Source organism: Ambystoma mexicanum, chromosome 12, assembly GCF_040938575.1.
Source record: "Ambystoma mexicanum isolate Mex_15411 chromosome 12, UKY_AmexF1_1, whole genome shotgun sequence".
NCBI lineage: Eukaryota > Metazoa > Chordata > Amphibia > Caudata > Ambystomatidae > Ambystoma > Ambystoma mexicanum.
The window spans coordinates 10492949-10514042 of record NC_090936.1 but is presented as its reverse complement, the minus strand read 5'-3'; the positions used below and the strand labels follow the sequence as shown (position 1 = coordinate 10514042).

Here is a 21094-nt window from a genome sequence, read left to right as displayed (position 1 = left end):
TGCACCATTCGGATTCGCTGGGGCCTTCCCTGTCAATACCTGCACTGTTCTGACCCTACGCAAATCGGTGAAGTGCCGTCCCATGGTGTTGGAAACGGACTCAGCACTGACCCCTGTCCCAGAGTTAGGGGAGGGTGTTGGGTTGGTCCCTTGCTCCACATCAACCTCTCCGCTCCACCATTGGCAGTCTGGCTTTAAGATCCAAGCAAGACCCCCGGCGAACATGTACGCAGCACCAGCGTGACGCTCACTATAACAAACAACAAACGATACATCCCGTGCATATGATGGTTCTCCTGTCTTCTTTGATTGGTTCTTCCTGTCTCCTTCTCATCCTGTAATCACCCCTCCTACTTCTTACCCTCATCCTCCTCTTCCTCCTCTTTGTATGATCCTTTCCTTCTTTGTCTCCTCCTTCTCTTGGTCCTTATCCTTATCTGGTTGTCTGTGTTCCGCACCTCCATATTTTCCTAATCCTCCTGCTCTTCATCTCCTCTCGGACGTCCTTCTCCGCTACCTCTTGATGGGTCGCTTTATATCTGCCTTCTCTTTTGCTCCCCGTCCCCCACATTCCCCTGATCATCCCATACCTTTGCTTGTTTATGCTGCGCCTCCTCCTCTGTCCCCTTTTTCTCTTGATTGATTCACTTCCTCCACTTTTGCCTCCACCTGGGCTCGTTGTGTTGTTATCTTTGATTATTTCTTCCCCAAATTTGTGATTGTTTAATTTTCCTTGTTTCTAAATTCTGAGTCGAAACCCCCTGGAACCATTCTTTAGTCTTAAATGCCACTCCCACCCCTAAAAACACATTCCCTTTTCACAAAGGTACCTTCTGCAACTTTTATTTTTGAAAATTATATATTGTACATTAATTTCTTTTGTATTGCAATTTTTCACTTAACAATTTGTGGTGAGTATTCTGCAAAGGATCACGGCATGGCCTGCACCTACTCTTCACTCCCATTCTCCTCCCCTCCCTCTCCTTGTGCAATCAGTCCTCTTCCTATCTGCCCTCTTCCTCAGTCATCCTCCCCTGCTCTGTCCTGCTCCTCTTCTCTGTCTTGTTGTCATCCTCCCCCACCCCTCCTCCACTCAGTCCTCCTCCCACTTCTGAGGTTTCTGCACCTGGCAGACCTTATGAACATCTGTCTTGGGGAAGCCTGTTATTCCGTAATGAGGGCCCTTTGCAGCACCTTCAGAAGGCTCAAAACAAAATGGATAATGCAAAAATATCCCTTCCTCTTGCAGATGCTACAATTACTTTAAATACTGTCTAGACGTTCTTAGGAAAATACAATTGATATTCGTTTTATTATTATGACATATTTCCTCTCTGCAATATTGGGATTCTCTTAAGTTATATGTATATATTTTTTTAATGTTGTTTCAATAACAAAACACTAACTCTACAATTTACCTTTAAGTGTCACTTTAGCTGTCCCCAAACAAGTATTAGAATTAGTGTGCAGTGTCAATCATGAGCCAATATGCACATTATATTTGTGTAGATATAATGAGCCCATCAAAGCAGCACAGCTTTTTTTAGAGTGTCAGTACACAAAGGAAAGGTGGGTTTATTTTGTGAGAATTATGGGAGCAGAGGGCAGTCCTCTCTTTATTTCATTTTTAAGCAGGAGATACTGTATTTGCAAACATTTGTGCACATTGGTATATGAAACCTCTGTATGTCTTCTCCTGTTCCTTGCTCTCAGCTGCAGGCCCCATGGAAGGGTCACAAGGACCAGATGCAGCACTATGCACGTTTCTGCACGGCATCTCCCCCCACGACCTGCCACACTGCTCAATTATTAGTGAATATGTGACCAGAGGGTTGTATTTCTTATATAGCGCTACACACCCATAGGTCTCGGAGCACTGAAATAACAGAAGACCTTATCCTATGGAAAGGTACTCAATTTATCGATGTCGGAAGGATCAAAGGCTGAGTTGAGCCTGCCGGGTTTTCAATGTGCTCCAGCACCTTGAAGCGTCTTCTTTGTGCTAGATGGAATTACCAGTAATTATCTCAGACCAAATAACCGGACAGACAAAAGGAAGATGGTAAATACTGCTTTAATCTCCATGAAAGAAGGGAGAAATGACAACTTTCAAAGTAGATGCTCAATAATCACTGCGTAGTTTTCTTGTACAGAGTTTATGTACTTTCACATACGTCATTTATGACGCCATCCTACATGGCATTTCATAAAACCTATCACCCGGGGGAACATATCTACCTGAAGAATTATATATGGGTTACTATCTCATTGTAGCACACATCCTGACCTACTTCTACGTATAGAAGAGAATATGGCAGCTAAATAATAACTGCAACATTGTATATGAAAGTGTGTCACAGGCCTTTTTAATTGGTTAGCAACCCTATCTAACCTTGGACTTTTGGCTTGTCTAGCAGCACGTGAATGAAAATGAAACCTAGCTTTTCAAGCTGCATCAACTTGTTTTTTGTTTTTCCTATTAGTCCCTCATATGTCATCTACCCAATTCTGAGCCAAGGCCTATCGTTTGTAGTTGACCTCGTAATCACTGTTCTGGGACATTCGAGGGAGCGCGAGCACACCACTATCTTAACTCAAGCTCTAATGAATAGCCTTTGTTTTGAGTTCTTCATCACGTGTTAGGAGACCATGATTTTGTCAATTTCAGCCTCTCAATTACTGTTATTTGATTTTATTAAAAAAGGATGTCTTTACCCCTTCTGGTCTTTAGAGACTTGCTCACTCCGCCTCAAATAGGCTTTGCCTTTGTGGTTGTCCAACACTTGGCATCTGCAAATGTCCTTGTCTCTCCTAATCTTAGCAGAAATATGTCTTACACACATGGTCTGTTCATTTCATTCCTTTTGTGCCTCTCACCCTTCTCTCAAAATAGCCTCCTTGACTTCAGGCCAATGTACGCCCTTATTCTGCACACGAAAACAGCTTCTTCATGAATTCCTCCATTTGCAATCCTCGGCTTGTATTTCGAGGTAGCTGGGTTAATTTGTTAACACGGGGCGTTGTCCATTTTCTTCCAATGGCCGTCCTAAACGTTGTGTGTATACCTCTTTTTAGTAAGCTTCTATATGCTGTTTCTACCTTCTGTTAAAGTGTATTTATAGTTATTGGTCAGCAAGTTACTTCAACTTCTTATGTGCACAGTTACGTAATTTTTAGATACGTTTGTCTCAGTGCTTTAGTTACATTGTCAGTCTTAAGTCTGTTCATATCGTTTCAACATAGGTTTATTTATCTTCTTCATGAAATCAATTGGTTGTCATCATATTTTTACTCATCCATGATTCCCACAGCCGCATTCTGGCATCTTCTCAGTAACTTCCTTTCATATAATCGACGCAGTATACACATGTTGCATAAACTCGTGCATAGGTTCCCAATTATAGCTCTTTGTCTGCTACTCCAATAAGATGGTGGTGAGGGGGTGGGGACTAGACAAGAGGCATTCATCTGCTCCTCTAAATTAACCTGCCACAGCAGGCTGCACACAGATATCACGGGCGAGCGCTTAGCTCACTGTGCTATCTGACCGATAGAATGTCCATAGTATAAGTATAACTATTTTTAATAAGTAACATCCTCATAGGAGACATCACACATTTCTTTCTTAGTACCTCCTCTCCCACGCCCACTGGGGATCTCAAGAAACAGATTAATTTTTCCAAAATATTCAAACTGCAAACTCTTTCAAACAAATATGTAGACTTGTTTTACACAAAGCGTAGACTATCGTCATTCAGTTGTAAAACTGGTAGAACAAACACCATTCTTCAAGCGATACTTATTGCAAATGTCTCCAGGACTCCTCATCCAGAGCGTCCACCAAATATTCTAACAACGGAGATCAATTAGTAAACCAGCTCAGTCCTAGAACATGTGAGAAGTGCTTATTGTTTGCATCAGGACATGCATAGCGTTTGAAGTTATCTGTTCTGTGGAGGCATATAGTGACGGCCGGGGACCAGAAGTAGTAATCACAGACATCTTTAGATGCTACAATCCCATTGCTGTCCGCATTGTTATTTATCAGGATGATCAATCTGTAGAATTGCATTGTGGTCTTTGGAGTTTTTTTGTTGTTGGTATTGTTGTATGCGTCACTGGCACATATAAACGGCAACAGTGGTTGCAAAATGCACACCCATCATACTAAAAGGGGTGGGGGAGGGTCATGCCTTGTTTGCAGTTCTGTCAAACATGGTCTTCATTCGATGGCCAACTTTTTGGAAGTAAAATGGAATGACCACCTTCTGTACTGCAGCACCAAATTCTGAGTCTGTCCTTAAAGTGGAGATAAATCCTCCAACTCGCTTTAATGCCGAAAATCAGTGGAAGTATCGCATGCCTCATTACCGCCGACAGTAATTTACCGCCTTCAGTAAATCTTGCCAGTATTCCCACATTGTCCTGTTTAGGACTCCAAAAATGAGTATTAATCTAGCGGGAAATCTACCAGACAAAGTGATGATAACGGTAATCGAGTTTGGGAGTAGCTTTGCTGAATAATTGCATTATTTTATCACTGCCAGACCCAGAATGAGGAACTCTGTTTTCTCTATTATCCAGCTAGATAGCTCCTCATACATATTTTAAAACGTCATTTATAAATGAGCGTTTGTTTGTATAAATCACTGCTCTTTGGCTGTGTTTTAAGCAATCTTGATCAATGCCCACCTTGCTAAAATATCCTGCCGTTGAAGATACGACCGACTTCATGTTCACGATTGTCTGTCTTTTGCCAAGGAGGAGACACTGCCCAGAAGATTCAAGCCTTGACAGCAGGCCATATCACTGCACTTAGGCAAAGTGTATTAGTCTGTCCTAATTTAATTTCATCCCTTTTTAGAAGCAGACTGGTTTTGTTTATCTAGTCAGACTTTTTGGGAACTGTTTCTTGAGGTCATTTTGATGCCAGCCTTTTAGCTGTGATTTTATTTTTAAGCCTTTGGCTCCTTTGCCATATTGGCTGTTTGTTCCTGCAACCATGCTAAATGACCAAACACTGAAAGATACTGTATTACGACTGAACCATAATATTTAAAACCTTATCTTAAAGGTGACCATAGGCTACGCAAGAACGTTTTTCATTTTTAGTCGTTGTGTGGCCTTCAATTGTTTTGTGCACATTAGCAAGGTTAGTTAGAAGCACATGAACCCACCTGGAATGTGTGCTTTGCAGTTTAGTAAAGTGCTTCAATACATTACGTGCCGTTCTGGAGCCCCTGGCGAATTACCACAATACTCGATGAGCGTAAATGCCGCTTTAATCGTGCTACATCTGCCGGTTGACAAGCGGCAGAAGGCCTGTGCTAATCCTCTTTCCTGGTGCCCACTGGACTCCATGGGGATTAGAGAAAAGTAACTGGTAATTCCTCCAATGTGTTTAGATAACGTGGAGGGGATACTGCCAGGAAGTGGCTACACAAGTCCTGATGTCTTTACCACAATCCCTTCTTTTTCTTATTAAGTGCCAGGCTATTATGCAAGTCTATGCATACTCGTCCTTGGCGCTTATGGGGTTAAACAGGTCTTCTCTTATCCCTCCTCTGTTATTGTGTTTCTTCCAACCTCTACTGCCTGTCCCCACTTTCTTAAATATGAGCAAGCCATTGGGGTAAACTGTTCCTTGCCCGTGTGTCCCTCTCCAGAGTCTGGATTGGCTTACATCGCTCATCGATCCCTTCGTGACCGTACTCCTACCTGGGACCTTGGCTCTGCCTCCATCTATTGCATTGGTTCCTTTCTATCCTTCTGGTCGTCTTGAATCCAAGCATGCCTCATTTTCAAAGGCTAGGCAAGGAAACACTTGTGCACAGGCGCGTTATAAATTACTCATATCATAATCATAGTGTTGGCCCACAATGGTTCTTTCCAAATGTCGGCAATAAAAGGCAAATATTTGACATAGATGAGCCGGTGTTACTTACAAAATAAATACACTAACTTAGACAATGTGGTGAAATTACACGCAATGGGCACAAATGGAATTACTGCCATTCTTAGGATACCACTATATTCTAACTTTAATGACTTAAAATAAAGGAAGTCAGGCAGGTGAATACATCTTGCAAGACCAATGGGATTCATAATGGCGAATAACATGGCCTTCCTGACACTCGTAAATATGGTCGAGGATTTACCGTTAAAACGAGTGGGCGTATAATTAAATGGTGGAATTTCCATGAGTAAGCAGATCAAACTCTCAATGAGGGCCATAGTGTAACCGCTGGTTCACATACATTATTCATGTTATTTCTAAACGGCAACCTGGTAAATTTCCCTGGTCTGAATTCTGGCTTCAGGTCTCGCCTTTATATGGTGGCAAGAGCTGAAATACGAGGAGGTGAAGGAAAGACCGTGACTGCTGGCCACCAGGGTTTGTATTAGTAAACCTGCTTGATTTTGACAGTAGACTACAATGTTTGCAAGGAACTATGTAACGAGGACCTTATATCGGGGACCTGTAAATTAAACTATTTTATCCTTTCTATAATTCAAATTGTTTCAAATTTGACATTTTCATTCTAAGCTTCCTCACTTTTGCCATCAACTGGTCAAAGGTTTAACCTATCCGGTTGAGTTACGCTTCCGAATTGGGACCTCACTAACATTGCTGCATAGGGATTGGTGCGATGAATCCTGCAGGGTCATCCCTGAGCCCCAGCCTAAAGTCTCCTCCCAGGGCGCCAGGGGAATGCAGCCCCTACCTGACCCTGGGGCTGGTATTCTGAGTGTGGCTCACATGGGAGGTTGACGGCTGTCAGGGGAGAGTGGCGACTCCAACAGGAGAGACGCGGTTTACTTCTTTTTCATGTCAGGAAGATTATTTAATTTGGGAGTTTTGAATGGCCAATTGTCATTATTCAGAACCATCTAATTGTCAAACTCTGAAAGCCACTTGGTTTAAGCAAAACCCTGTACAGTCTTCATTTGTGCGTGGTGAGTCTATAGCATATCCGACATCTGATCTTTATGGTGATTGTATTTTAAATGCAACTGTTCAACAATGTGACATAAAATCAGTTGAAACTTCCTGGGACTCCAAATCCCAGAAAGGCTCAGGTACTGCAATGAGGAAGAGGTGCAAGGAGGCCATGTGGAGGAAATGTGACAGTCTAGTTGTCAGAAACCTGATCAGCTGCATGGGACATTAAATCAACGGATCACCTGCTGCAAAAGGCATGAAGGAGAGAGGCTGCAGAGTGCACAGAGCAGGAAGCGAGACCGGTGGCAAAGGCAATCCCATGGAGAAGAGCCATAGGGAGAAGAGGAGACGTCTACCAGCAGCAATTTGGCAGCATTTGGGACCAGAGTAGAGGATCTCCGGCAACGCTGAGGTGAACAGTGTGCAGTGGGGCCAAGGGAGACGCGGTCATGTGGAGCTGCACTGGTTCTGGCAGAGATGGTCTTCTAAGCCGTTGTGGGAACCAATGAGACTCGGCCCAGAAGGGGAAGGTGAACCTGTGTATGCTCCTCTCAGGAGCTGCGTGATGAACTGACAAGTCAGCCTAGAAGCATAGGGGGCCCGGGATGTATAAATAAGCTAAAAAGTGTCTTGCCAACATTTTTTAATACCGACCAAATAGAACTGAAAAGAGAAGGCCAACATGGTACAACTCTCCTGACATGAGTTGTTATTTGGGTCAAACCTGGATCCAGCATTGCCATAAGCCAATAGACGCTGTGAGAGGAACACAGAGGCACAAATTGTACAATTTTTCTGACATGAGATGTCAGTTGGAGGAATCTTGGAACAAGCATTGCCAAGAGAGATTCAAAGAAAGTTTGACAGACACAGCTTGAACAAACCCTCATATATGGAATGTCAGTATCGGGGGAAATTGGCACAAGCAACACCTGAAGTCAACAAAGTTGTGCTATTGAAAAAGTAAAATTGTGTGATACTTAAGGAGAAAGTGGATGTTGCAGAGAATCCTGATAATAGTATCACGTTGTAAAACATTTCTGGAAAGAGATAACTGGCAGGAGAGTGCACCAGGGGATCGGTGTGAGCCAAAAGGGGAGATATTCCTGGCAGGGGAGTAAACCAGGATGTCAAGAGTTTAAGTTGAGAAGTTTCCTGGCAGGTGAGTGTACCGGGAACTCACGTTGGATTGGTATGTTATGAGAGACTTGGTCATATCAGGTTATTTCAATAGAACATTTTGTCAACCACAGACTTCGAAAAAGACGTGCTTTCTGCCATACTCGAATCAGTATTGGAGAAAAGACATTTCTTTAGCCATCCTGAAAAGAAGAAAAGACATTTGTTTTGTCATCCTGAAAAGTAGTAAAGCATTTCCTTTGGCATATTACAACCAGTGTTGTGGAAGGAGCAGTTGTTTTGCCATGCTGAGGAGAGTATACATTTGTAGTTGATGTATGAGCCGACGTTGGCTACATATTGACCAAAATAGTACTTCAACATATGACCCGCAACGTGTCTGCCATCTCTTACTTTGCGCCAAACAGTGTTTTCTATAACCTAGCATATGGTCCATCTATCGCTACCAGGCCTAGATAAGAAACAAATTGCCAATTGTAGTGTTTTAACTGCACTGTTTAAATCTACTGCGCTTATTTATTGCAAAAGGCAGTGAGTGTGATTTGCAGAAGTAGTCAAGTCCCTGCCTCTGTGGAAGACCTCACACAGATGATGGGGCAGTAGGTTGCAATTGTTGAAGCTCTGTTTGGAATATGTTGACTGTTGAAAATACACAACGATGCTGCTGGCAACAGTCAGCGTGTTCCGCGAACTCCGGTCATTTTTCGAGCGTCTGCACAAGGTTATGTGTGTTGCAGAGCAAAGTATGTTCCAAGACTTTCCTGCCCAGAGGCGTGTGCGCGATTCGTACTCGCTCATCGAACATGACAAAGATGATCATACACAGTTTGGGGGCTCATGCAAGTGTCAGAATCTTTGGTAGAGGGAGAATTGGTTTCCGCAGTGTTGACAGTGTTGTGGATGTAAAGCACACATGACTTGCAAGACTGGCACGAGGAAGACACCCCCACCCTCCCAGTGGCAGATTTAAGGCAAAGGGCCCCGTGGGCAGCACCTGACACAGGGCCCTAGGTGGGTGGGGCATGGAGGCGGAGCTTTGGGTGGGCGGAGTTAATTGTGGTAACAAGTGCACAATGGCAAACTTTAGGGACAAAAGCTATTTTTTATGAAGTTGTCTTTATTACAGTTACCTGTGTCTAGGGGTCTGACTAACTGGAAACAGCTGGGCCTCCTCAGCAGGCTTTGCTATCAATGGTAATATTGGAGGTTGAAGCCTGAAGCTAATGTTGGAAATTAACATTTTTCAATGCTAAGGACGAAAGAGAATTACTTAAAGCTTTTTAAGAGCACACAGTTTCCTAGAAAAATGGCTCTAAGAAGTCTAGTTGGATCCAATGTCTCTAATTACAACACTGGACATTTTTCACAAAAATACAAAACCTTGTAGAAATGTCTTTAATAAGTACACATTTTGCAGTACAATAATTTCAGTATTGTGCAACCAAAAACAAAACTGTTCCTTGATAAATGCAATAAGGGAAGTAAAAACACAATTGTCAGCTAAGCTTCATAAAATGATGCCCTACGCATAAATAAAAAATAAAGTGCAATGCTCGAAGTAAATAAATTGCCAGCGCCAACCAAAGGCCCCCACATTTTATTGGAATACACTGCCTCTTCGTGCCTCTTCGTGCCTCTTCGTGCCTTTGCAAATGCTTCTATCAATTTTGATAAATCTAAATTATACACAGTATCTTGTTCAATTTCCAGACGCGCCAAGTCACTTAGACGCTTCTGTGTCATGGTAGAGCGCATGTAGTTTTTCACACGTCTTAAAGTACTCCTGCTCCTCTCTGCACTTGCAATACCTATTGGCAGGGTCAAATCCTGCACAGCACGGACATCTCTGGTAAGGCATCTTCCAGAGAAGAGGAGATTATAAACTGCAGATAGTTTAGCACTGTACCCGTGGGGCATGCACTCCCAGTTTTGACATGTTTCCGAACTCCAAAATAGTAGGTCTGGAATAAGACCAGGTTGCCTAGTAGCTCATGGCTGAAGACTGAATATTTCTTACAATTCGCTCACTTCTTGGAAGCCATTGCATCGCTCTCTCATTTCACCAAGCATGTTATCCAATACTTCAAAGTATCCTAGTTTGTTTTTCCAAAGGTGAAAGTGCCACATCCCTTAAAGTTTCTCCATCACGCCTTGGTACACGCCTTTCACGTTGGACAGGGAAATCATTCCGTTCAAGTCCCATTGCTTCCCATTCTTCTCTGGCACATTTAATAAAATCAAAGTAGGCATCATCTGACCTTATATTTTGAAGCTTCTGTATCGTCACTTCAAATGTTTCAGCAACCAAAAATAGGTCAATTGACTTAGACTGTAAGATGCGTGCCACAGCATCCATAACAGTCAGGACTTTCTGCCACCACAACAAGTTCAGATAAAATACCCAATCCATTGATAAGAGGAGTGTTCTTGCCTTCATAACATCCTCTCCATTACTTCGTTGGGCATGGGCTTCATCCTCAAGGCACTCAATTATGTTCAAAAAGTTCTCTTTCATAGCATCAACTGCCTTCAAACGAGCAAACCAACGTGTTTCACACAAGGCTTTCAAGCGCAATGGCACATAGTGAGGTTTTTCATATTCTTTGCTTGCTGAAGTAGGTGTGACATCATATTCATTTTCTCCTGTACTGGAGGATTCCTCTTGTGGAATTTCGTCGCAGTCTTCTAGGGCATCAAAGTTACAAATGTCATCTAGTTGGGCATTTGCCTTTGTAACTATTGAGTCACTTTCTTGGGCAAGAGAAGTAAGGTGTGCATGTTCTGCTTTTTTCACTAAAAGTGCCCAGCGACGATTGGAAAATGCAAAGTAAGTGTACACTGATTGTATGACGGCAAAGAAACATTTGGTGGTTGGGCTGGCCCTGTTCTCTGCTGCATGTACCAGAACCAAGTTAATTTGATGTGCAGGGCAGTGTATATAAGGGGCATAGAGATGGACTCCCAAATAATCTTTAATTTTTGCCTGCAATCCAGCCTGTGTGCCCGACATCACACTTGCTCCATCATATCCCTGCCCACATAGATAATTGCGATTCAGCCCATATTCCCCAAAAAGGACATTCGCAATGCGGGAACACAATGCAGCTGCATCTGCTTGTTGTAGGTCAATGAAAGAATGAAAGCTCTCATTGATGGTCACATTGTTTTTTTCTCTATCAATATGAACATATCGTACCAATATGGCCATTTGATCTACATGGGATATATCAGTTGTTGAATCAGCAATCAGTGTAAAGAATTTCGCATCTTTACAGAAATCTAGGATTGACTTCCTAGTCTCCAAAGCAATCATGGCAATGAGCTCATCAGTTATAGTTTTGCTGACATACTTTATACGGCTTTGTGAGTTGAGTTGAGCATTAAAAGTAGGATTTTACCTGGTAAACTTAACAACCGTCAAAAAAAGTTCACAGTTGAGACCATCTAGGTTTTCCCGATGACCCCGAAAAAGGCATTCCTAAAGTAGACAAACTTCGAACTATGTCTAAAAGAATAGTTAGCACTTCATGCTACCTCTTAGCTTCTTCGGAAATTTGTCTGTCAATAAATGTTTCCATGCTTTGGTTATTGTTGTGTGCTAAAAAAGCTAAAATAGATCGCATGTGCGATTTGCTTTTTGCGTGTATCATCATTGATTGTCCAAGACGCCGCCAATCAATGAAGCCTTGAACCCACTTTACATGTTTGGCTTCATGGTCACCCAAAAGCCAGCAATATGGCAAACTGCATAGTCCTCTTTGTATGAGTAAGCCAGACATTTCTCTCTTACGCTTTCATTTAATGCATTCTTTATGGAATAGGCTGAAGAGGAGAAGTGACGCAAACTGCCATTTCTTGGATATTGGCCATCTGGAAAGTCTTTTTCAAGTGGTTGGCATGCACCATGAGAAACACGAGCACACCGTGCAGCTGGAGTAACATGTTTGTACAGCGCTTTATCTGTTACAAAACAAACAGATCTTAATGTATCACCTGCTGCTTCCACCTCAGGGACACATTCATTCACTGTATTATCTGCAGCGCTTCCTATTTTCAAATTGGTTACAGAAGGATTCTGGAGTAATTTTTGTGGGCTCATGTTTGTGAACACATCAACATGGTCCACATTTTGGGTAAGGTTAGTTGCTGTAGTAGCCGTAGCTACCGGTGCACATTCGTAAAGCTGTTGCGTGCACACAGGCAATGGAAATGCCACAGCAGGTTCCCCAATTTGCAGAACAACTGAGGCCCAATAGATGTTTGCCTAACTCTTTCTGTACTCAAGCTCTTCTGACAATCTGTACTGGAAAAACATAATCTCCTCTGTTTTGGATCGCTTGCTGCACAATTCAAAAGTAGTCGATCCTTATCCTTTCCTTTTCAAAGCACCAGACTTGTGCTGGTAGGTGGTGTCCACATCTTTTGGAGCCATTCTAGTACTATGTCCTGACTGTTTCAGTAGCTGATGACCGATGCGCATGTGTACGTGGCAGGGCAAGTCTTAAAAAAGAAAAAGAAGAAAAACGGGTCCTTATTAACATTGGCAATGGGAAGACATCACAGGGGGTGACATCACAGGATAATTCCTACAGCATGCGGGTACATTTCATCGATGGCCCGGCTGTCCAGCAACTTTTGTTATGAAATCAAATCCACTCTCGACACTAAACTCTAGTTGATGATCATTATTGGTTATTTTGCCAACCACTATATATATAGAACACATTCACATACAATAATCGGCCAACCAAAACTGGCACTGATTTACCAACCTCAGAAGGATGAAAGGCTGAAGTCTCAAGTTACAGTGCGTTGAGGATATTGGGTCAGTTACGCTCCAGTCGAGCTTTACCTTTCAGAACTTTGAATCTCTCTCGGATCCCTCCTGAAGCTCAAATTAATGACTTTCAACTTTGACCACAGACAGAAACATTTGAAAAAAGACAAAAGCAGATTTCTCTTTAGTTTATCAGTGTCCCGATTATGCTTCATTGGGGGGGGTGAGGGGTTGACAATCAGCAACCCAGGGTAGCAACTTATGCACCATGCCCATGATGCCCTTGTACACCCATTGAATCGCAACAGCAGGTTAGGGTGGCGAGTCACGTGTTTGATCCCTAAATAGTCACGTTTCACAGAGGCTCATCTATCCCCACAAGTCCACCCTTTCAGACAGGGGTGTTGCTAGATTTGGAAAAGATCCAGGCTATGCTAATGTCGGGACTGTCTGGACCCGAGGCTACCTAGCCTTTTGGTTGTAGCCTCTGAGCTTCTAGCTCTTTGCAATAGATATATACGTGAGATGTGTTCTAGTTATATCAGGCGTGGCATTGCTTTTCTTGTGCCAATCATTTAAAACCAGATACACTCAGCATATTCGTGCACGATCCATGTGGGGGAAGAAAGGGGAGATGTGTTCTAATTATATCAGGTATGGCATTGCTTGTCTTGTGCCAATCATTTCAAACCAGATTGGTGCAAGATCCATGGGGGAAGAAAGGGGAGGGGCGGTGAGCTGTGGAGTGAGGAGTGGAAGAGAACCAGCTAAGTGGAAAGAAAAAGAAAAACAAAGGGGGACAAAGAGTGCTTTTGAGGCGGATGGGAGGGGGGATTAGGGGAATACGATGAAAGGTGAGAGAGGTAATGATGGGTGCCAGAGAAGGACGATGAGAAAGAGGAACAAGAGGGGCAAGTGAGAAGTGGGATGGAGGCATGAGAACAAAAGAGAAAGGAATAAGGAAAAATAGGGAGTCTAGTAGAGGGAGTGAGAAAGATTATATAAAGTGAGTTAAGAGAAAGAAAGACCGAACATAGGACGGAAGAGGAAGCCGTGGGTAAAGAGGAAGGGCGATGGGGTGAGAGAAGAATTCAGGTGAGAGGATTGTAGAGAAACAGATGAACGAGATGGAGGGGAAGGGAGAAGAAGGTGGACAGGACGAGAAAGGAAGACATAGAAACAAACACAGATAGAGAGACACAGAGGCAACAAGGTGGGCCCCTGGTGGCATCGCACTACTGCAGTTCATGAACTCCCCCTCTGAGTTGGGCCCAGAGCCTCTGACTCACTGTGCCAGGGACGGTCCCTGTGCCTGGTGACTGTTGGATCCGCCTCTGAATCAGGGCCGCAATTACCATAAAACCACTCTATAGACGTACTCTTCCCCAGCCAAGGCCTGGCCACGCAGCATATCAAACGGGCAGCTGTCGCTACATCCAGCCCAGGGCATGCATTACAAATTAGACAACGAATCACAAAACTGACTGCTGAGGCCTTCCAGAGTTTACCACACCAGGGGAGAGGCACTGAGAGGCCAAGCAGCAAATGGGTGGGAGGCCCTATGGCCGAGCACTGAGTGAGCAGAGAGGCTAGACTTCTCCCAGCGCCCCCAGAGAATAAAGAACAATCACTGGATGGGCACTGACTGCACTGCTTTTAACACCTGGGCAAGCCCCATAGCTAAACATCACCCATCGAAACCCGCTAATTCGGAAATTCCCCCACACAAAGAGGCCAAGTACGGAATGCGCACGGTGGCTGCAGCTGCACATTTCCGTCAATAAAGAGGCCAACCACCTACCTGTCCCATTTGATCCCCACAGCAGTAGCTGTGTCGAGGCCCAGCAAAGACAAACAGTCAAGGAGGCGGGCAGTTCAGGACACATCAGCCTAAACTCTACAATGAACTTAAAACGAAACGAGAACACAGTTACACACCCTTTAGTTTCGGAAGCACTGACGACATAAAAAATAGTCAATCTGCCATATCTCTCCTCCCTCTCAACCTGTCTCCCCTTCCGCTCTTTACCCCTCCCTCCAGTGCCATGAAGCGGCTTACATTGGCATAGCGCCGATTACACACCCCCTTTAAATAAATACATCAATTTCCATGCAAAGGCCTGCAGACAAATGCTTAGAAACACTGGAAACAAAAAAAAACTACACGTACATGGCCTGGGCTGAGCGTCTATCCGAGAGCATCACTTGAGCCCAAGGCGCTCTGCTTGGAACAAGACGATACCAAGTCCTGGTCGCTGACTCTGCCCTTCCCCAATCCCCCTCTCTTCCAGGTGGAGTGAGTGGGTAATAATAGTGACACTGATTATTACCGTACTTAGAAAGTGCAACAATCTGGCATTAAGTGCTATATAAATGTCCAAATTCGTGTTATTGTATAGACTTATATGGCGTCCTGCCTTTCAACCATTTCAAACGAAAGGGGCCTCGAGCCTAAGGGGGCTCCCAGCAACTGCTCACATGTTACCCATCAGCAGCCTTATAATACGGTAATAGATTCCCTTCTACATTATTTTCGTTTTGGGACTTTAAAGGTGCGCTTTGCAGTGCTCACATTCCAAGTATCTTTTGCTGGAGCCCTTCAGGCCGTCACCTGCAAGTGATGGCTTGAAGGGCTCCAGAAAAGGAAGTTTGTAATGCAAGTGCCGCAAAGTGCACATTTAAAGGAAATAAATACACCCAGGCGTTAATAGACACTGATTAACACCAGACGGCCATCCAGCTGAAACACTAAGGGCCTGATTCACAGAAGCATTTTACAATGATAAAATCCCATTGGAAAATGTTCTGTGAATCGGGTGCTAAATGTCCACTGAAAATCTACAAATGCTTCTTAATGGAAATGCTCCGTAATTGGAAATAAAAAAACACCATCCAGCCCCCACCCCGACAATAGCCAAGCTTACCTGTTTTAGTAAGCAGCAGCAGACCGCAAACACAGCTGGACGACAGCCTCCCTCGACTCGAGCAGCAGCAGCACCTTCTCTTCTGCAGCTAGGCCCGGGCAATGGCGATTGGCGACTCCTTCCTCGTGGCACCACCACACCGGCACATAACACTGAGTCACCTGAAACAGAGGCGGATCTAACGGTCTCCTTTCTTTCTCCCTTCCAATCCAGTGTTGCCAACTCCTCAGTGAAGAAAGTAGCTATTGGCTCTCCTAGAAGTCGCCAGAGGTAGCTAGGTGACGTCACTGCCTAATTTGCATAATTACCTCCTCTTTCCCCCTGCGATTTATGGCTTTTACTGTGGCCCCCTCCCCTTTTAACACCTCCCTTTTAAGTTATCAGTGTGTTTTTGCATTACCCCCGTTAGAAACGGGCGAATGACCACACTTTTTTCAATTGGTTTGGAAACTTGCATAAATGAGCAAGTCTCCAAAGCAACTGAAAAAAGTAGCTAGATTTCTCGCTAGCCGCTTTTTAATGAAAAAGTCGCTAGGGGGGGGCGTACTTTCTCGCTAAATATAGCGAGAAAGTCGCTAGGTTGGCAACACTGTCCCAATCCTGGGCCAGTGTAGGCGGTCGTCTCTCAGGTACCACTACCCACACTGGCCCTGGATTGGAAGGGAGAAAGAAAGGAGACTGGACTCTGGAGTGACGTCAATGACGTCCAACAGAAAGGGCCCTGTGCTGCGTGAAAGGGGCGGGGCCTGGCACAGGGGCCCAGTCGCCATTGGTCTGCCTGGCGACCATTAGATCCGCCTCTGCACCCCCCTTAGTCTCTCTTCTACATGGCTTTGGTTTGGAATGTGCAGTCCTTTCTGCTCGCTCTTGACAATCTAACTTTATAAAGCGGTCGTCTTGTGCAAGCCATGTGGCATGGTCTTGGACGTGCTGGGCCCAAATTAGCAAACAACAACTTGTTACCAAAAGCAATTTCACCTATTTAGAGTGAGTTATTTGCACACAAGTGAAATGCACCTGATTCACAAAAGGAAACAAACACATCGAATGACTTTTATTCCAAATTAAATCATCCATAATCTTTGAAAATTGATCAGCGCTTCCGGCAATTACTACCCATCTGTGCTTATATCTCCTTTTACGCTGGAGTTGCAATTTACTCAAGTGTAACTCGCACATCTACAGTGTTCGCACCTCTTTTTGCAGAATGATTTCGTTTTGTGAGTTGCCCACTTCAGTCCTTGTGTTGCATGTCTAATACCATCACCAGAACCTCAATAGCATTCACACGCCAGAGCGGAAAGGCCTGTTAGATGGTTTATGGTTTTATGGTTAAGAGACTTGGGCGGTGTTACGCACATAAGAGTGTGCCAACCATCTCTGTGATAATAGAAACATGTCTTCATTTGAGACAAGGATGTCCCTTTTGCTGATTGGCACACAATTACAATTCTGGCCCGTGTAGCAGTATATTTGTCAAAGATGTCAAAGATTATACTTTCACTAATGGGTAACTTATGCAATTGTGTTATTCTCCAATGACCATTAACATTAATGCTTTGCTTCCGAAGAAGTAATTGTTTTTGTTGAAGTTCCATGTAATTCGGGTTAATCTCATTTAATGTAGCTTTGTTTGCAGCTCATCATTAAAAATATTAACCCCTTCAGTCAAAGCCAGCAATTCTGAACACAAAGGCCTGTGACCTAAAACAGTTCATAAGCATATTGGTTTGATGGATCTATGCCATGTTTTGCCAGTGTAAGATACCTGGTTTTTGCCCCGTAGTGTAGTCGAGAGTTCTTGCCCCGTAGTGTAGTCGAGAGTTCTTGCCCCGTAGTGTAGTCGAGAGTTCTTGCCCCGTAGTGTAGGTGAAGAATTCTCCCCACCAATGTAACCCTCTGGATGAAATACACATACAGAGGGATCTATTCATTTGGAGAGAGGACTCCAGCCGAACCCAGGAACTGAAATGGAAACAAACACAATCAATAATGGAGTTTGTTAAACGACCAGTATCAATAAGTATTCCGGGAAATGGCTAACCTGAGGATAACCGGAGAAAGTCCTCCGACTAAATGAGGTAAACAGCCCTCCAGATAACCACCACTGCTCACGGTAACCAAGAGGGAATCCTAATAGGCGGAAAGGATATTGTAATATGAAACCCCCAAAAGATAGTCAAATTAAACAAGGTAGAACCGCACTTACCATACGGGAGAGTGGCAGGTAGATCAAGTTATTGGGCCCAGTGTGGTATGCCTATGATTTCCTGACCACGACGGCACGAGGATGCCTGAAACGGCAGTGGTCTTACAGTCTCCAGTCCCGGCGGACCACCTATCACAATGTAACAAGGACACCTAACGATGACTGAGCGCCAGGGATGAAAGTCCAAAAGTTCCTGCACTGATTAGGGTAAAACACACGAGGAACACAAACGGAGTCAGATGGGGATCCGGCTTTGTTTTCAGTTCAGTGCTGTACTTCCTCGTTCCGGGCTGCGATTGCGCAGCAAGAATAAAGAACGTCCGTGCCGGCAGTTGCCGCGGGGACGCGGTAAGGCACACACGCATGTCCCTTGTCTCCTTGTGTGGATGCGTGTGGGCGAGTGCGTATGCGGTGCCGCCCGAGGTACGGGCCAGCACACAACATCTGGCGACGAAGCGGGAAGGGAATCGAGCATTCCCAGAACCCAGCGTGAGCAAAGCGGATCAGTTTCTACGCAGGACACGGGGCAGTAGTGGCCTGAAAAGGTGCTCGTGCGCTGCTCACGTTCCACAGAAACCACAGTGAACTAATTTTTGGAATCCTGACAGTCGTCGACATCCAAGACGACTGTCCCTCAAGCTGTGGTAACTCGACGGGTCCGCGACCACGTTGATCCACACCACGCGGCGGCCTGAGATACGTCAACGGTCCTCACAAGTCAGGTTTGCGGCCTCCAAACCCTAAGTAGGTGCCAATGCGACCTGTGAACATGGCGGAGAGTGACAAAGATGCAGGGACAGCGCCGGTGGTGGTAAGGAGGAGACAACAGGGATCGCTGTTACCCATGCAAGAATTCGACACTTTGGGTCCACCCTCAAAATTGGGCCCAAAATGGTTGCTGTGGATAAGAAAATTGGACATGTACTTCACTGCAACGGGAGAAACCAATGATGACGCAAAAAGGGCAACTCTACTATACTCCGCGGGTATGGACGTCCTATGCATCTATGAGTCCCTTAACCTGCAAGTAGTTACCTATGATGCGGTCAAGACTGCCTTAAGGAATCATTTTATTCCGCTGTCCAACGTGGGCTATGAGAGATTCCTGTTCAACAGTGAAAGACAGCGGGAAGAAGAGTCGCTTGATCAGTTCTGCGCCCGCCTAAGACAAATGGCCACGACGTGCAGATGGGACAACGAGGAGTCCATGATAAGAAACCAAGTCATCCAAGGCTGTGGCTGAGGCAAACTCCGCAGACAGGTGTTAGGGGAGCCAGGGTGGACTCTGACACAGATCCTGGACAGCGGAAGAATATATGAATTGGCAGAGTCGAGGGGTGCCACAATGAACGCGGCGGTGCGTCCCAGCAGGTCAGAAGAGGCGTTTGTGGTAGGGAGGCAGTCCGCATCAAAGAATATGTGGAGTCAGAAACGCCAAGAAGCAAGCCCGACGCATGGAGTGGCGCCCATTTTTCAGTATTGTGGGTACGATTTGCCGCACTCCGAGGAATGTCCCGCCAAATCCAGATCCTGTGGCAGATGCAACGGACTTGGACACTATGCCCGGATGTGCCGCGCTCCTGCGCCGGTGCCTACTCAAAGGGGTCCGGCGAGGTTGTTTGGCAGTGGGTCGAGGGGTCAAAAGAGCATTGCGACAGTGGAACAGGATATGCAGAGGCTGAACATGGCTGAGGAGGAAGAAGAGGAGGACGAGATGTTCTTCATTTCGAGCATAGCCACAGGGGAAAGGAAAAAGAGGCAGCCCAAATGCATAGTGGACATCCAGGGGGTCCCTACACAAGTGATGATCGACACAGGAGCCTCGGTATGTGTGCTAGCCTCCGATCACTACCAGTCGATCCCGGGACCACCACCGTTGGATGTCTCGAGGGCAAAGATCTTCACGTTTGGCGGCGACAAGTCCATAAAAGCACGATTTCTCATCACCGACGTGAGCCCCCACTCCCTGCTGAGCTGTGCAGCGTCGGAGGCATTGGATCTTGTGCATTTTGCATTTGCAGTCTATCAAGTAGACATTGAGCAGCTACTAGCCAGATTCTCAGGCCTTTTCGAAGGAGTGGGAAAGTTGAGAGCTCCTCCTGTGCATCTACACATCGACGACACCATCAGGCCCACGGCTCTCAAACATCGTAGGATCCCGTTCCACCTCCGGGAGCAGGTGGAGGAAGAACTCCGCTCACTGGTCCGAATGGACATCATCGAACGGGTGGAAGGCCCAACGCCCTGGGTGTCACCCATAGTGGTGGCCCCCAAGCCAAAACAGCCGGGAGCAGTGCGCATCTGCATCGATATGCACCTCCCAAATGCAGCTATCAAAAGGGAGAGACACATTATGCCCACTCTCGATGATATTATAGGAGAACTGCAAGGGGAGAGAGTTTTTTCGAAGTTAGATTTGAGGGGGGCTATCATCAGCTCGAGCTCCACCCGGACTCACGTTATATCACGACGTTTACGACGCATGATGGCCTCTATCAGTTTAAGCGCCTGAGCTTCGGCATTTCATCTGCTGCAGAAGTTTTGCAGAACACCATCAGTGGGGCGCTCGCAGGGCTGAAAGGTGTTTTGAATATGAGCGACGACATCTTGGTGTTTGCAGATTCAGAGGCGGAACACATGAAGAGACTGGAGTGCAAGCTTGAAGAGGCTAGAGGATTTGGGGCTTACCCTACACCGTGAAAAATGCGAATGTTTCAAAGACAGAATTGAGTTCTTTGGATTCATCTTTCATGCCAGCGGTGTGTCGTATCCTGCAAAGATCAAGGACATTCGGGAGGCCGCAGCACCCCACTCTCCAACGGAGGTAAGGAGTTTCTTGGGGATGGTGAACTACTGTGGGCGCTTCATTAAGGGTTTGGCCTCCCTGTTGGAACCCCTCAGAGCGCTGACTAAGAACGATGCTGTCTGGGTGTGGGAAAGAAAAGAACAAGAGGTATTTCAAGTCATCAAAAATGCCCTGTCCGACGGAGACACCATGGCGTACTTCGACCCCACCACCGAGTCCAAGGTCGTTGTTCACGCTAGCCCGGTGGGCGTAGGTGCTGTGTTAATGCAAGCGGACAAGAGAGGGGACATGTAAC

The 21094-nt window shown here is 45.3% G+C and overlaps 1 protein-coding gene across 7 annotated transcripts in view; it reads left to right on the top strand.

Moving 5' to 3' along the window:
* Nucleotides 1-21094, top strand: part of CACNA2D1 (calcium voltage-gated channel auxiliary subunit alpha2delta 1) — a 1412752-nt gene that overhangs the window by 545046 nt on the left and 846612 nt on the right. The gene's annotated exons all lie outside the window — the stretch shown is intronic.